Here is a 16660-nt window from a genome sequence, read left to right as displayed (position 1 = left end):
CATTGGAGGTGTGCCAGGAGGAAACCTTTGCTGTCCAGAAAGAACATCAGGGCAAGACTAAAGTTTGCTAATGAACACCGAGGCAAAGACCAGCAATTCTGGAACAATGTGCTCTGGACAGATGAGTCAAAGGTAGAGCTATTTGGCCACAGTACCAGAAGACATGTTTGGCGAAAACCAAAGACAGCATTTGACCACAAGAACCTGATACCAACTGTAAAGCATGGTGGTGAAAATATTATGGTTTGGGGCAGCTTTGCTGCATCAGGGCCTGGGCAGCTCACCATCATAGAATCCACTGTGAATTCTTCATTGTACCAGAGGGTGCTTGAGGATAATGTGAGGCCATCTGTCGGAAAGTTGAGGCTCAACCGAAGGTGGACCTTGCAACATGACAATGACCCTAAACATACCAGTAGATCCACCAAGGAATGGCTTAAAAGAAAGACATGGAGGGTTCAGGAATGGCCAAGTCAAAGCCCGGATATAAATCCCATCGAGATGTTGTGGGGGGATTTGAAACGAGCGGTGCATGCAAGAAACCCCTCAAACATCGCACAGCTGAAAGAATTCTGCATGGAGGAGTGGGCAAAAATTTCTCCCAGTCGATGTCAGAGACTGGTAGACAGTTATAAGAAACGCCTCCTTGAGGTTGTTTCTGCCAAAGGGGACAATACCACCGATTAGAGCCAAGGGTGTACTTACTTTTTCCACATGCGAAATTTGCATTTATGTTTACTTAAATTATACAATGGACTGCAAAATGTAAATGTTTCATGATATTTGTTATATTATATCACCTTTATCTATCAATATTGTTGAAATGAAGATCACATAGCTGTATGTTGAAATATGTTGAAAAAGTCAAAACTTTACATGGGGTGTAGTTACCTTTTCACGTGACTGTATATGTGTGTGTATATATATATATATATATATATATATATATATATATATATATATATATATATATATATATATATAGGGGAAATATATATATATAATTTAAGAAACAGGAAGTAAATTGCTGCGTGGGGCTCGTGTGAAAAAATTCTGACTCAACCCAGGAACCTCATCACTTACACAGTGACAGCCCACTGAGCTATTGAGTCTCCAGGATATCCTCCGAAATTTCTCACACTTACACTGTGAGCTTTATAATGGCCGATGTCTTCCGTGCTTGCGAGGCAGACCCCGAATGTGATTGTATGTATGTGTATGTAAGTGTGTGAAAGTGCATTGAAGATGAACTCATCTCACAATTTAAGAAACAGGATGTAAATTCCTGCATGGAAACGAAGTAAATATATATAAACAACGTTGCCCCTTGTAACGTATTATTCTGACTTGTATTTGCATTGTTGTTGTGGTTTATCGGACGCGCTTATTCGTCAGACACGAGTGAATCATCACCGCGTCAATAAACGCGCTTTCCGCTTCCGGCACGATGGAGTCTGCTTGAGTTCGTTACATGGTGTCAGAAGTTCGTTGATATTCACGCCATAAGCCGCCATTCGTCTCCATAAATATGGCATCTCCGAACTTTGATCATCCCTCGATCGACTGGGAGAGTCTGGATCTCTACCAGGAGTTTTGCCGGTTCAGAAATCACGTCAGTTTTGTCTTGTCAGGGCCGCTCGCAGACATTACGAAGCCTCGTCAAGCAGGATGGCTCGGAACGTGGATCGGCGAACAAGGTCGTCAAATCTACCAAACTCTATCTTGGGAGGAAGGAGAGAAAGACGACCCGCAGGAAGTGCTGAACAAATTCCAGAACTATGTGCAGCCCAGAAAGAACAAAAGAGTTGCCAGACACCGACTGAAACAAAGGCGCCAGCGGAGTGGTGAGTCTTTTGATCATTTCATAAAAGATCTGAGGATAATTCTCATGGATTGCGATTACCAAGACCCAGACGACATAATCGTCGATTGCATCATTGATGGCAGCCATGATAAGAGGGTCCAAGAGAAATTACTCGATAGGGGTGAGGAGCTCTCACTAGCTAAAGCTATAGAAATTGGCCAACAGCTAGAGCTCTCGCAGAAACATATGAGAATAGTCCGAGATGAAGATGCTCTCATCTCAGCCCTCAGATCTGAAAACGAACGAACTCAGCACCAGACTCAACGTTGTAAGAGCAAGCCTGATAGGCATACACAAGCCACCGAGCTGTTCAAAGCTGAGAATCGGTTTCGGAATGACGGTCCCTGCAGCAAATGTGGCCAGTCAATGCACAGGCAAACCAAGTGTCCAGCAATTAATTCTAGCTGCTCCTACTGCAAGAAGCCTGGTCACTGGTTTGCGGCGTGTCGGAAGAGACTGCGCGACCTAAAGTCCCTTGATGAGGAGACCAGTCTAGATCATGTAGATCTTCCTCAAGAACTCGTCAAGGAATCTGAAATTTTAAGGATCTCCGCTCTACAACCAAGCATCAATACGGCTACTCATGACAAGTGGGCACAGACCGTCACGTTGCTGGGTCAGCCGACTCGGTTCCGGATTGACACGGGTGCAAGGTGCAACACACTAACACTCAACGACTACCAGTTAGTCCAGCACCTCGCAGGCGATCTACAATCGTCGCATAAAGTTCTTAAAACATACTCGAACCATACTATCCATCCTGTCGGTACCGTGACACTCCCTCTCTCTCACAAAAACAAGACCGTTAGAGCCAGTTTTGAGGTCATTGACCTCGATCAGGAGAATGTAATGTCAGGCGCTACCTCGGAAGCCCTAGGCCTCATTGTCAAGCTCGATAAGTTGTCTCTTGTTCAGCCTCTAGTCAATGTGTCTCAGGAAGCAGTAATCTCTGAGTTTCCAGAAGTTGCCAAGACAACTGGAACTCTTCCCGGAACTTATCGGATCAAGCTTGTAGAAGGGTCACAGGGAGTAGTTCACGCTCCTCGCAGACAGCCTGCAGCATTGAGAGAGCAAATAGTTGACAAGCTACAAGAGATGGTCACCGAAGGTCACATCGCGAAGGTAGAACGACCGACTGAGTGGGTGAGTTCCATGGTAGTAGCTCTTCGCAACGGCAAAGTCCGCATCTGTATAGACCCCAAAGACTTAAACAAGTGCACAAAACGTGAGCACTACCCAATGAGAACTGTTCAGGAAGTTTTAGCTCAAATCCCTGGAGCCAAAGTATTTTCTGTGCTTGACGCCCGCAGTGGGTTCATGCAAATTCGCCTTGACGAGCCTTCTTCATTCTTGACCACGTTCAATACACCTGTAGGGAGATACCGCTGGCTGCGTCTCCCTTATGGATTGCGGTGCTCGCCGGAGATATTCCAGCGAATCATGGACCAGATGCTAGAAGGGATAGAATGGGCAACAGCGGTAATGGATGACATTTTAGTTGCTGGTCGTGACATCACCCACCACGACTGTGTACTGAAGCGAGTTATGCAACGAGCTACAAGTTATAACCTGCAACTAAACTTCCGAAAATGCCTCATCCGGCAAACCTCAGTCCCTTATGTAGGCCACCTGCTTACTGCAGAAGGAGTGCTACCAGATCCATTCAAGACGAAGGCAGTTGAGAAAATGCCACGTCCAACAGACAAACAAGGCGTCAAGCGTTTCCTTGGATTCGTTCAGTATTTAGGGAAGTTTATTCCCAACCTAAGTGACACAAGCAAGCCTCTCCGTGATCTCTGCAAGGCGGACGTGGAGTTCTCCTGGCAGTCAGCTCAGGAGCTGTCCTTCAAGAAGCTGAAGCAAGCATGTATTTCGGCCCCGGTCCTTCAGTACTACGATGTAAGTCAGCCAGTTGAAATACAAGCCGATGCCAGCCAAAACGCTGTAGGAGCCTGTTTGCTCCAGAATGGCAACCCTATAGCATTCACATCACGCAGTATGACCGATACTGAGTGTCGCTACGCTATGATTGAGAAGGAAATGCTCTCAATCGTCCATGCAACAGAAGCATTTCACTACTATATCTTTGGAAAATCAGTAGTGGTATATAATGACCATAAACCCCTTGAGGAAATCTTCAAGAAGCCTCTCCTATCTTCTCCCATGCGTTTACAGCGTATGTTGCTCAAGCTTCAACGGTATGACTTGGAGGTTAACTACTGCCGTGGTTCTGAGATGGTGCTCCCCGACACATTGTCCCGTGCACCTCTACCGGACACCGACTCAGAAGCTGGGAAAGACCTTGAGCCTGTGAACATGTTCCAGTTCCTTGCGATCACGAGTGGGAAATACCTCGAAATCCAGGAAGCTACTCTGAGTCAAATGAGCCTTCTCTGCGGTGTCATTGCAAGTGGATGGCCTGACTCCCGAAAGGAAGTCCCAGCACAGGTCCGTCCGTACTTTGACTCCAGAACGCAATTGGCAGTCTCAGACAGTGTTGTCTACAAAGGCATGCGCCTTGTCATCCCGCCAAGCCTCAGACCCAGAATGCTGAGCTTGATTCATGAATCGCACCTCGGAGTGAACAAGTGTAAGCAGCGTGCTCGCGAGGTCATGTATTGGCCCTCAATGAACTCTGACATCGAAGAAACTGTACGGAATTGTTGCAAGTGTGCAGAGTATCAAAGCGCTCAGCAACGGGAGCCTCTCTTGCCGACTTACACGCCTGATCTTCCATTCATCGAAGTTGGAAGCGACGTTTTTGACTTCGAATCAAAGCAGTATTTGCTCACGGTCGATTATTACTCCAAGTTTGTGGAGGTGGATTGCCTCAAGGACATTACAGCTCGCTCTGTAATCGAAGCTCTCAAGCAGCAGTTTTGTCGACATGGTATTCCAGAGAAGCTGCGAAGCGATTCCGGAAGTCAGTACACGTCAGAGGAATTTTCTCAGTTTTGCAAAGAATATGGCATAACTCACGACATTGTGTCCCCCAAGCACCAACGTGCCAATGGAGAGGCAGAAAGAGCGATCCAGACAGTGAAAAGGCTCTGGAAGAAGTCAGCAGATAAGTACTTAGCCCTGCTAGACTACCGCACCACTCCACTTGAAGGAATAAACTTGTCCCTGGCTCAGCTCCTAATGGGAAGACGCCCCAGAAACACACTGCCTTGCAACCGCACTCTTCTCATGCCTGCGCGGTATGACCATCACCTTGTGAGATCACGCCTTGACACACAGAAGGAGAAACAAAAATACTATCATGACAAGCCATCTATGTCAGATTTTTACCACCGCTCCAGCCGGGTGACAGTGTTAGGATGTTGCCAAACCCGGAGGCCAGGCATTGGATTCCGGCTGTAGTTGAGGCGCGCCACAACAGCCCCCGGTCATATTTGCTGAGGACCCCAAACAATGTGTACCGGCGTAACAGGCTCCATCTCCGCAGAGTGCCTCATTCAGCCAATGTTGGCCCGGTGGGAAGTCAGCCACTCTCTCGCTTTTACTCTTCCCAGGACATGAGGGACTTCCCTGATCCCACCACTCAACAGGACACCCCAGTGGGGAACTGCTGCAAGTCCCCAAGTCCAAGTGAGCAAGCATCTGAATCCCAAAGTCTCCCATCAGTGTCATCGCCTCGAGCCACTGCATCTCCCAGAAATACCAAGTTCATCACAAGGAGCGGCAGAGCGGTTAACCCTCCCAGACGTCTGGATCTTTAAATTTGAATCAATTGATTCACGTGATCTGAATGTGATGCTGTTTGTTAATTAATTCATTGTAAGTTTTACTTTATAGAGTTATTTGCTTTGCTGGTTTCCTTTAAAGTGGCTTCCTTGAAAGAAAGGAGGATGTAACGTATTATTCTGACTTGTATTTGCATTGTTGTTGTGGTTTATTGGACGCGCTTATTCGTCAGACACGAGTGAATCATCACCGCGTCAATAAACGCGCTTTCCGCTTCCGGCACGATGGAGTCTGCTTGAGTTCGTTACACCCCTATTGCTTTAGAAACATCTGCGAGTACAAAGTAAAACACGACGGCTCGTACTGTACAATGCGAAACGCGATGGCTCTTCCTGACTTCCTGGTAGAGTGTGTCTTGACGTCATACGTCTTGTCCGTCAAAGTGGCTGTTAATTTTTTTTTCTTCACATTTTAAAGGTGGACTCACGGTATTCTGGATCCCCGAGCAAAAAGAGGCACATTTTACATGCAGTTTGTAAAATAACTACTTCATTCGTCACACCGTATGCTGTGACGTACTCTCGCGGAATCTCACGTGATCCTATGGCGCATGGCGTTCACAAAAAACGGAACCAAGGAAAGGGATGGGTGAGGAAGGGAGTGGGGGGAGTGGAAGGGGGAGGGGAGAGAGAGGTGAGGGGAGAGGAAGGGGAAAGATATACTACATATAATCTTTGGGGGGGGGGAGGGTGATGGGGGGAGTGGCTTTGACAGGCCCCTCCGTTTTGGGGGAGGGGGGAAGTAAGGAGGAAAAAATTACCCCTGCAAAGAGTGATTAATAACCTCAGTGTTGCCCATGTAAAAAAAGGAAATTGTAGTACTCACTGCCGCCATCACCAGGTGGTGCTACACGGTACACATTTACATAGAGAATTTACACCCCTCTCCGCGTCCGCCAGATCCCTACATGAGGCCGTGGCAACATAGCCTATGTTACCCCCCCAGCCAAAGTTGTATTTGTATTTGTACCCTGAGTAAAGTATATAAGCGTTTATAGCTGGAGTGCCCGGCATTGCTCAAGCGAAAAAAGAAACATTAAAAAAAAAATATTGAAATGAGGGTAAACATAATGGGAAAGCAATTACATCCAAATCAGAATCCATCACAAAGGTCAAATCATCATTTTACCTTTTATTTGAATATATGCTGGTGAATGTGCCGTTCATCACGTTTCTGAGTTAAGAATGATGATGCACAGGAAGAAGAAGCCTTACCACAAACTTTGACCTCTTCTGGAATTGTTTTATTATTTGTGTTCAAATGTCTGGTTATTGCTTTGTATTTATTTATGCAAATATGTACTTGTATATAACTGTCATTAATCAAAAAGGCTTATAGAGCAATTTTTAAAAACATACAAAAATAGGAACTTTTTTTATTTTCTTATTTTTTTTCTTTTTACCAAAACACTCCCGGGCACTCACTGATGAACTTCTGAAATATATATATATATATATATATATATATATATATATATATATATATATATATATATATCTATATCAGTTACTATGCGATTTCATACCATCAGTGGTGAACCGCCATTAGGGTATCCCATCCAGCTATGCAGCACAGCTGGATGGGATACCTTAATGGCGGTTCACCACTGATGGTATGAAATCGCATAGTAACCGCTTATATAACCGAAAGGTTTTCAGAGTCATAAGTGTATGCAGGACTCACTGCGTTGCCCTGATGAGCCCCAAAAGGGCGAAACCAGGTCGGTAACTGTGAGTTTTACATACACTTATGACAGTATCTGAACTAAGATCAAAATTCTGCTCTGTCGGAAGGTTATCTTGAGAGCTTGACAGGCAGAGCGTATGTACAAGGCAGTGAAGTCATTATGTGCGCTCATTGAAAGCTGGAGATCTGAAGATATATTTGGATATACGTATATATATATATATATATATATATATATATACATATATATATATATATATATATATATATACATACATATATACATATATATATACAGACTTGGCATTTAATATGGAATATTTTTTTTGTGGGGGTGAACTTACTTTTCAAGATGTCTTAGAACCAAAAGTTCATTGGAATTATGTTGAAATTATTCTAGATTTTGTTAATGTGACCTTTAAAAGAAACAAAAACCACATTTGACATTTCGAAACAAATAAATTGATCCTTGAAAGTGATGTAAACTGATATCGAACTCAATTCATGGACAGTACTGTGTTAAACTTCTGTACGTTTTCCAGAAGTATCTCTTTATTTTGCACATTAGCCAAAAAAATTTTTAAACAAAAACAAAAGTGAAATTACAACTGGGATTACGGACAGTAAAATTACAGTTCAGTACTTCGTGTAACCCCCACGAGCATTCAGGAGAGCACGTACACATTGCGGCATGCTGTTCACGAGATTTGCCAAGGTTTGGACAGGAATCGCTTGCCATGCAGTGACAATAGCCTGCTGCAATTCACGCACAGAGGTCGGCTGCTGGTCCAAGAGGTCGATTTGACGCGTTAATTCTGCCCACAAGTTCTCTATCGGATTCATATCCGGGGACATGGCAGGCCACTCCATATGCTCTACACCACGGTCAACAACAAAGTGTTGGATCATGTGAGCACGATGAGGCCGTGCATTGTCATCTTGGAAGACAAAGTTTCCTCGAAAGGCTGCACGAGCAAATGGAAGCAAAGTTTCTTCCAGAATGGCCCTGTACTTGAACTGGTACAGGTTGGCATTCAGAACAACCAGGTCAGTTTTGCCCCCTGCATGAAAAGCAGCCCAAAAGGTCACCCCACAACCTCCAGCTTGGACTCTTGGCACTATACAATCTTTGCTGTAGGCTTCATGCACTTGTCTGCGCACTCGGACGCGGCCACCTTGACGATAGACCAGAAATCTAGACTCGTCAGTGAAGATCACGTGATTCCAGTGTCCTGGCTGCCATTGACGGTGCTCTCTGGCCCACTGCAATCGGCGCTGGCAGTGTTGTCTGGTCAGGCGTGGCTTTCTCAGGGGATGCCTGGCACGATAGCCTGCTTGAACCAGTCGTTGGTTGACTAGCCTTCTGGATACAGGCACATTTGTCAGTTGCTGCCACTCAGCCCTAAGCCGATTAGCTGACTTGGTACGGCCATTGCGGACTAACCGGTGCAGCTGCCGATCATCCCTCCTTGTGGTTCTGCGGGGACGTCCTGGCCTCGGTATTGGAGTAGGGACACCCCTCTGAGCATTTCGTTTCAGGATCTTTGACACCTGACCTTGAGTGATGCCATACTGCTGAGCAAAAGCACGCTCTTTCATGCCGTAATTTCGTAAAGCCACCACTCCATGACAAACAGCATTGTCGAGTTGACGGACCATCTCCAGAGGAAGCGGCAATAACTTTTGGAGACGTGCAGCAGTTGTTTTCCACTAATACAGAACGCAACAACCCTTGTATACCCGACTGTGAAGCCAATCGTCAAATGCACCTGTCTGTACATTTTGCCACGCCACCTGTGATATAATCCTGCTGTTGACTTCTTGCTGCGACAGACAATCAGTGACATGGTTCTTTTAACAAATAAATCACCAAAGTGTAAAAGAAACTCACCAGATTGATATACTGAGTTAAGAAAGTAAACCCAAGTCAAGAAAAAAAAATATTCCATATTAAATGCCAAGTCTGTACATTATATATATATATATATATATATATATATATATATATATATATATATATATATATATATATATATATAATATATTAATATATATACACTAACAACGATCTGACTAAAAGCATGCGGACACAAGTTCTAATTAGTGGATTCAGCTATTTCAGCCACACCCATTGCTGACAGGTATATATAGTCAAGCACACAGCCATGCAATCTCCATATACAAACATTTGCAGTAGAATGGGCCATACTGAAGAGCTTAGTGTCTTTCAACGTGGCACCATCATATGATGCCACCTTTACAACAAGTCAGATCGTCAAATTTCTGCCCTGCTTGAGCTGCCCCGGTCAACTGTATGTGCTGTTATTGTGAAGTGGAAACGTCTCGGAGCAACAACAGCTCAGCTGCAAAGTGGTAGGCCACACAAGCTCACAGAACGGGACCCCCGAGTGCTAAAGCGCAGAGAGCGTAAAAATCGTCTGTCCTCAGTTGCAACACTCACTACCGAGTTCCAAACTGCCTCTGGAAGCAATGTCCACACAACAACTGTTCATTAGCAGCTTCATGAAATGGGTTTCCATGTCCGAGCAGCCACACACAAGCCTAAGCTCACCATGCGCAATGCCAAGTGTCAGTTGGAGTGGTGTAAAGCTCGCCGCCATTGGACTGGAGCAGTGGAAACGCGTTGTCTGGAGTGATGAATCACACTTCACCATCTGGCAGTCTGATGGACTAATCTGGGTTTGGCGGATGCCAGGAGAATGCTACCTGCCCAAATGCATCTTGCCAACTGTAAAGTTTTGTGGAGGAGGAATAATGGTCTGGGGCTGTTTTCATGTTTCGGGCTTGGCCCCTTCGTTCCAGTGAAGGGAAATCTTAATGCAACAGCATACAATGACATTCCAGACAATTGTGTGCTTCCAACTTTGCGGCAACAGTTTGGGGAAAGCCCTTTCCTGTTTCAGCATGGCAATGCCCCCGTTCACAAAGCGAGGTCCATACAGAAATGGTTTGTCGAGATCGGTGTGGAAGAACTTGACTGGCCTGCACAGATCCCTGACCTCAACCCCATCGAACACCTTTAGGATGAATTGGAACGACGACTGTGAGCCAGGCCTTCCTAATTGCCCAACATCAGTGCCTGACCTCGCAAATGCTCTTGTGGCTGAATAGAAGCAAATCCCCACAGCAATGTTCCAACATTTAGTGGAAAGCCTTCCAAGAAGAGTTGAGGCTGTTATAGCAGCAAAGGGTGGGGAGGGGCAGGGACCAACTCCATATTAATGCCCATGATTTTGGAATGAGATGTGTGATGTTTGGGTGTCCACATACTTTTGGTCATGGAGTGTAAATATATATATATAATATATAAACATATATATATATGTAATTATTTATATTCCCATATATTTTTTAATGTATATGTATAAAAAAAACCACCGTTTAGAGGCCATTTTCCCCCGCAAAGCGGGGGTTGGCCTTTTCGGGGACCGTGGTAGTTGTTTTTTGGTCCCCTTTTTGAAGCAATGTTTTACGGCCGGATGCCCTTCCTGACGCCAACCCTTTTTGCCGCCTTCAACGACAAACAGGGAATTACCAGTGAACTGGTACTCAATTAGCCGACCTCGGAAGGATGACAGGCTGAGTCAACCCCCCTGGCATTAATTCGGCGATCGACCGAGATTCGAACCCAGGATCCTAGGTATCCTTAGCCGGCACCCTAGCCGCTAGCCCAACACCAGGGATATATGTATGTGTGTGTGTGTGTGTGTGTGTGTGTGTGTGTGTGTGTGTGTGTGTGTGTGTGTGTGTGTGTGTGTGTGTGTGTGTGTGTGTGTGTGTGTGTGTGTGTGTGTGTGTGTGTGTGTGTGTGTGTGTGTGTGTGTGTGTGTGTGTGTGTGTGTGTGTGTGTGTGTGTGTGTGTGTGTGTGTGTGTGTGTGTGTGTGTGTGTGTGTGTATATATATATATATATATATATATATATATATATATATATATATATATACACAAAAATGTTTGTATGTATATGTTTGCCTGTATATGTATATATGTACAGGATATGTATATATGTGTACACCGTTCTCAGACTATCGATCTTGCTTAATTTTTCTGTGATTATTCACCATTTAGTGATATGGCCAGAAATTATATATCGCATAACATATCTAAAATGATATGTAGCATGATATCAAAAAGTTATGGACGGATTATGAGAAAACTGGGTGGATGAGTTGGTAAGGTGATAAGAACAAGCCAATTCGATTTTGATTCAGGTTCAGGTGCAGATCCAGCCTATCTATCAGTGGATACAAAACGTAAACTGTTCAGCCTGGCGTAGGTATGCTCTCTACCGAGTGCCAATCTAGTTACCTCCGCCAGCAAAGGTGGATGGACGTTATGTTTTCACCCCTGTTTGTCTGACTGTCTGTTTGTCCGTTTGTTTGTGAACAAAATATCTCAAAAAGTTGTGGACGGATTCGGACAAAATTTGGCGGAGAGGTAGCGTATGTGACAAGGAACGAAATGATTAGATTTTGGTGAAGATCCGGATTTGGATCCGGCTACTAGAATTTTTAAAATTGATTCTTCACCATTGGGAGATAGGGCCAAAACGATACATAGCAGGATATCTCAAAGAGTTGTGGACGGATGATTTTGATTAAATGTGATTCTGTATTGTGATTTTCGGGTCTGCTCGAGGATACAAAACGTAAACTGTTCACCTGGCGGAGGTATGCTCTCTTCTGAGTGCCGTTCTTGTTCTATCTGTTTCGTTTGTCACTGTTATATTTTCGTACCTGCGCACAATTGGGCATTTGCATACACGCACACACTCACCTGTTCTTCGTCAGTTTGTTTGCTCCTGCTGACCCCGAGCTTGCTTTCTTTTGTGTGCACTGAATGACTGATGTTGTTTTCTTTTCGAGTTATCCTTTTTACTGCCATATTCTGTTCTGGGGCATGACATGTATTATGTATGAGTGCTGTCTGTGATGGGGTTTGTGAAAGGGCATGACAAGCTGAGCAGCGTCTTTCTGTTTTTACATTTTCTTCTGTATCCTTCATCTCCATATATGGTGAGAAATTGACAAGTCCAGAGATCAACACTGAATACTGACCACCACGGGTTGTGTTGTGAAAGTATGCATCCCATCTTGCTAAAATAACAAAGTGGGTTGGATTTGTTTTTGATCGTACAAAAACAGAGTAAACATTTGAGCATGCACCCGAACATCCGAAAAACGAGTGGTTTGGCATCAGAGCATTGTTTCGACGTCAACGTTCTGGCCCATTCACTTCAGAAGCACAAGAATAAGGTCGTCCATAACAGGTTTCAAATGCACCTAGTAAGTAATAAATCTCAAACAAACACACACACACACACACACACACACACATATACAGTCACGTGAAAAAGTAAGTACACCCCATGTAAAGTTTTGACCTTTTCAACATATTTCAACATACAGCTATTTGATCTTCATTTCAACAATATTGATAGATAAAGGTGATATAATACAACAACTATCATGAAACATTTACATTTTGTAGTCCATTGTATAATTTAAATAAACATAAATGCAAATTTCGCATGTGGAAAAAGTAAGTACACCCCGACATTCATTCATATTCAAATAACTAAAATTAGAATCAGGTGCACCAGCTCAGGTGCAAATGCTTATCACATCGTTAGAGAGTATCTTGGAGGAACCTATCTTATTTAAACCGCAGACATTTAGTTTGGTTTGCTCTTTGTTGTTGAAGTGTGCGGCATCACCATGCCTAGATCAAAAGAGCTCTCCGATGCCTTCAGAAAGAAGGTTATAGATGCCTACGAGTCTGGGAAGGGATTTAAAAAGATCTTCAAACAATTTGAAATCAATCATTCGACTGTCCGGAAGATCATCTACAAGTGGAGAAGATTCCAAACAACTGCCAACTTGTTCAGGCCAGGCCGCCCCAGCAAGTTCAGCCCGAGAGCAGACCGCAATATGCTGAAAGAAGTCTCTAAGAACCCCCAGAATGTCATCACGGGACATACAGGTAGCTCTTGCCACTGTTGATGTCAAAGTGCACGAGTCTACCATTAGAAAGAGGCTGCACAAATTTTATCTCCATGGAAGGTGTGCCAGGAGGAAACCTTTGCTGTCCAGAAAGAACATCAGGGCAAGACTAAAGTTTGCCAATGAACACCTAGGCAAAGACCAGCACTTCTGGAACAATGTGCTCTGTACAGATGAGTCAAAGGTAGAGCTATTTGGCCACAGTACCAGAAGACATGTTTGGCGAAAACTAAAGACAGCATTTGACCACAAGAACCTGTTACCAACTGTAAAGCATGGTGGTGGAAATATTATGGTTTGGGGCAGCTTTGCTGCATCAGGGCCTGGGCAGCACACCATCATGGAATCCACTATGAATTCTTCATTGTACCAGAGGGTGCTTGAGGATAATGTGAGGCCATCTGTCGAGAAGTTGAAGCTCAACCGAAGATGGACCTTGCAACATGACAATGACCCTAAACATACCAGTAAATCCACCAAGGAATGGCTGAAAAGAAAGAAATGGGGGGTTCTGGAATGGCCAAGTCAAAGCCCGGATCTAAATCCCATTGAGATGTTGTGGGGGGGATTTGAAACGAGCTGTGCATGCAAGAAACCCCTCAAACATCGCACAGCTGATAGAATTCTGCATGGAGGAGTGGGCAAAAATTTCTCCCAGTCGATGTCAGAGACTGGTAGACAGTTATAAGAAACGCCTACTTGAGGTTGTTTCTGCCAAAGGGGGCAATACCACCTATTAGAGCCAAGGGTGTACTTACTTTTTCCACATGCGAAATTTGCATTTATGTTTATTTAAATTATACAATGGACTACAAAATGTAAATGTTTCGTGATATTTGTTATAATATATCACCTTTATCTATCAATATTGTTGTAATGAAGATCAAATAGCTGTATGGTGAAATATGTTGAAAAAGTCAAAATTTTACATGGGGTGTACTTACTTTTTCATGTGACAGAAGACACAGAGCAGGCACTTAACAGTTTAACTTATTTCCCAGACAAAGGGCCCACTCACTCATGCGGGGAAAAAGGAGGAAGGAAAAGTTCGCGTTCCCAAACGCGTCCTGGCGTCGTCCACTCTGGACAGCTCGCTCGGCGTGGTCCTCTGGTGGTCACGGCACGTGCAGGGAGTGCAGGCAAGGAGGTCGCGCGTCTGTGGCCTGGAATGGGTCATCTTCACAAGCGCGATTTAATACAGGCAGCAGAGTGCAGGGCACAGGGCACGGGGAATTTGTGTACCGCGAGGCTATTACAAGCAGTTCAAGCAGTTACAAGCATTCCGACTCATTCAGGGGCTGGGCGACTCTGACGCGTTCTTGTCTGCTGCGGTTCTCTCTCATCTGCGTTCTCTCTCGTTCTCACCTCTGACCTCACAGGGGCTCCGACTGATTCTTGACTGAGGCGGGGAGCCCGGGGCAGGGTTTTATGGCCCCGCCCCGGCCTTACGAGAATGTTCCATGTCCCTCCCCTCGTTGCCGTGGTAAGACACTCCCCTCGAGCTCTGATTGGCGGCTCGCTGCTCACCGGCCACTCCCCCTGCAGCTCCTCCCTTCGGCCTTGCCAGACTCGTTCAGGCCGAGAACATGGTATTCCAGCCGAATTGAGGCCTACTCACTGGCCTGCTCAACGCAAAACTAACACAGGAAAGGAGACTACGCTTACTTTTACGAAGAAATAACTAAACTACAAAGAGGCTACATGTTGTGGTGCAACTACCTACGAGGGGGGGGGGGTCATCCTTTATTCTCAAAACCGCAACAATATATACAGTGCGTATCAAAAAAAAGGTATTCCGAATTCAAGGGGTTAATATGCAAAGGTTATTTAGTTTGACAATTTACATGTGGCTTTCCAATTATGAGGAGATCCTCAGCTTTCCATTGATGCCTTTCATGCATCATTGCTGTCACATATGACTGAGTACATATTAACTGAAAATGACACGTTCAAATCGCATTTTTACAAGTTTGGCTAATCAGTGCAAGACAGTTTTAAATGGACGCATTACTTGTCGACTGCCAAGTTGATTATGTAAAATTGTTAAGCTGGTCTGGTAATCGTCGGTTGCGTCATCCTTTTTTAAAGATGGGTATTTAAGATGGGCCTACAGTGTATGGGTTTAGAGACAGTCTGAGTCATTGAAAAGATGGTTCAACTTACGATTCAACAGCGGACCTTCATGGTTACAACCTTTCACCAAACTGGAAGTTTGTAGCGAACTCGTGATGCATTCAGGGAACGTTTCCCAGAATGGGAGCCTCCAGCAGACAAAACCATCTGGGCGAATGTTAGAAAATACCAAGAACATGGCACTAGCTCAACCCGCAACAAGGAGAATTCTGGTAGGAGGCCCACTGGGCAATCGGAAATGAACATTGCAGCAGTGAGGCAGCAAGTTCTGGAGCATCCTAGGGATACCAGCACAAGGCAAAATGAGACTGGATTGCCTTCGGCAACATTCAACCGAATCACAAGACTGGACCTCCACCAACATCCATATCGGATTCACATCCGGCATCAACTTACGCCAGGGGATTTTGCCAGGAGGCTGGTGCTTGCCAGATGGTTGATGGCACGTTGCGAAGCAGATGTCAATTTCCTGCGGTATCTCGTTATCGGCGACGAAGCTGCTTTCGCCATGGACGGCATGGTCAATACCCATAATGTTCCTGAATATGCACCGACAGGTCAACCCCCGGAATTTAATTTTGACACCAACATGAATCGACAAAAGTGGCCTGTTTGGTTGGGACTTTGTGGAAGTGGTCAGGTGATCGGACCATTTTTCTTTCAAAGGAATGTCAATGGTAACAGGTATCTGCAGATGATCTGGCTGGAGGAGAACTTTGAGCGACAGGTTCGTGGTGTCTTCAGATATCTCTGGTGGGCCCAAGACGGCGCCCCAGCACATCGTCTTATCGCTGTCCGAGATCGACTGAGGGAACTCTTTGGAGACCGAGTCATCGCCCTCAACCATGCAGTGGAATGGCCGCCAAGATCACCTGACCTCACACCATGTGATTATTTCCTTTGGGGACATTTAAAGAACAAGGTGTTCGTAACTCCTCCCCGTGATCTTGATGAATTGCAGGGCCGTATTTGACATGAAGTGGATGCTTTGCGCAATGACTCGGCTTTGGTGAGACGAGCAGTTCAGGGCATGCTGTGAGCTTTGTGTTGAAAGGGGAGGTGGACATGTTGAAGGTTTGGGTGCATATAGGCCAATCATTCCTGAGAAAAGTTTACATCTGACGTTCATTTTGCACCAATTATCCTGACTTGCATCGATTAGCCAAAGTTGTAAAAATGCGATTTGAACTTTTCATTTTCAATGA

General features: G+C 44.8%; 1 protein-coding gene and 1 long non-coding RNA gene across 2 annotated transcripts in view; both read left to right on the top strand.

Moving 5' to 3' along the window:
• LOC137433184 (CUB and sushi domain-containing protein 3-like) overlaps positions 1–16660 on the top strand; it is a 1533363-nt gene that overhangs the window by 381613 nt on the left and 1135090 nt on the right. The window lies entirely within an intron of this gene.
• On the top strand, positions 1333–5833 carry LOC144893329 (uncharacterized). Its single transcript, XR_013624395.1, has 2 exons — positions 1333–1844; positions 5380–5833. It is a non-coding gene; the product is annotated as an uncharacterized LOC144893329 (long non-coding RNA).

This window comes from Myxine glutinosa, chromosome 8, assembly GCF_964187855.1.
Source record: "Myxine glutinosa chromosome 8, kmMyxGlut1.1, whole genome shotgun sequence".
NCBI lineage: Eukaryota > Metazoa > Chordata > Myxini > Myxiniformes > Myxinidae > Myxine > Myxine glutinosa.
This window is presented reverse-complemented; position numbering and strand designations above follow the sequence as displayed.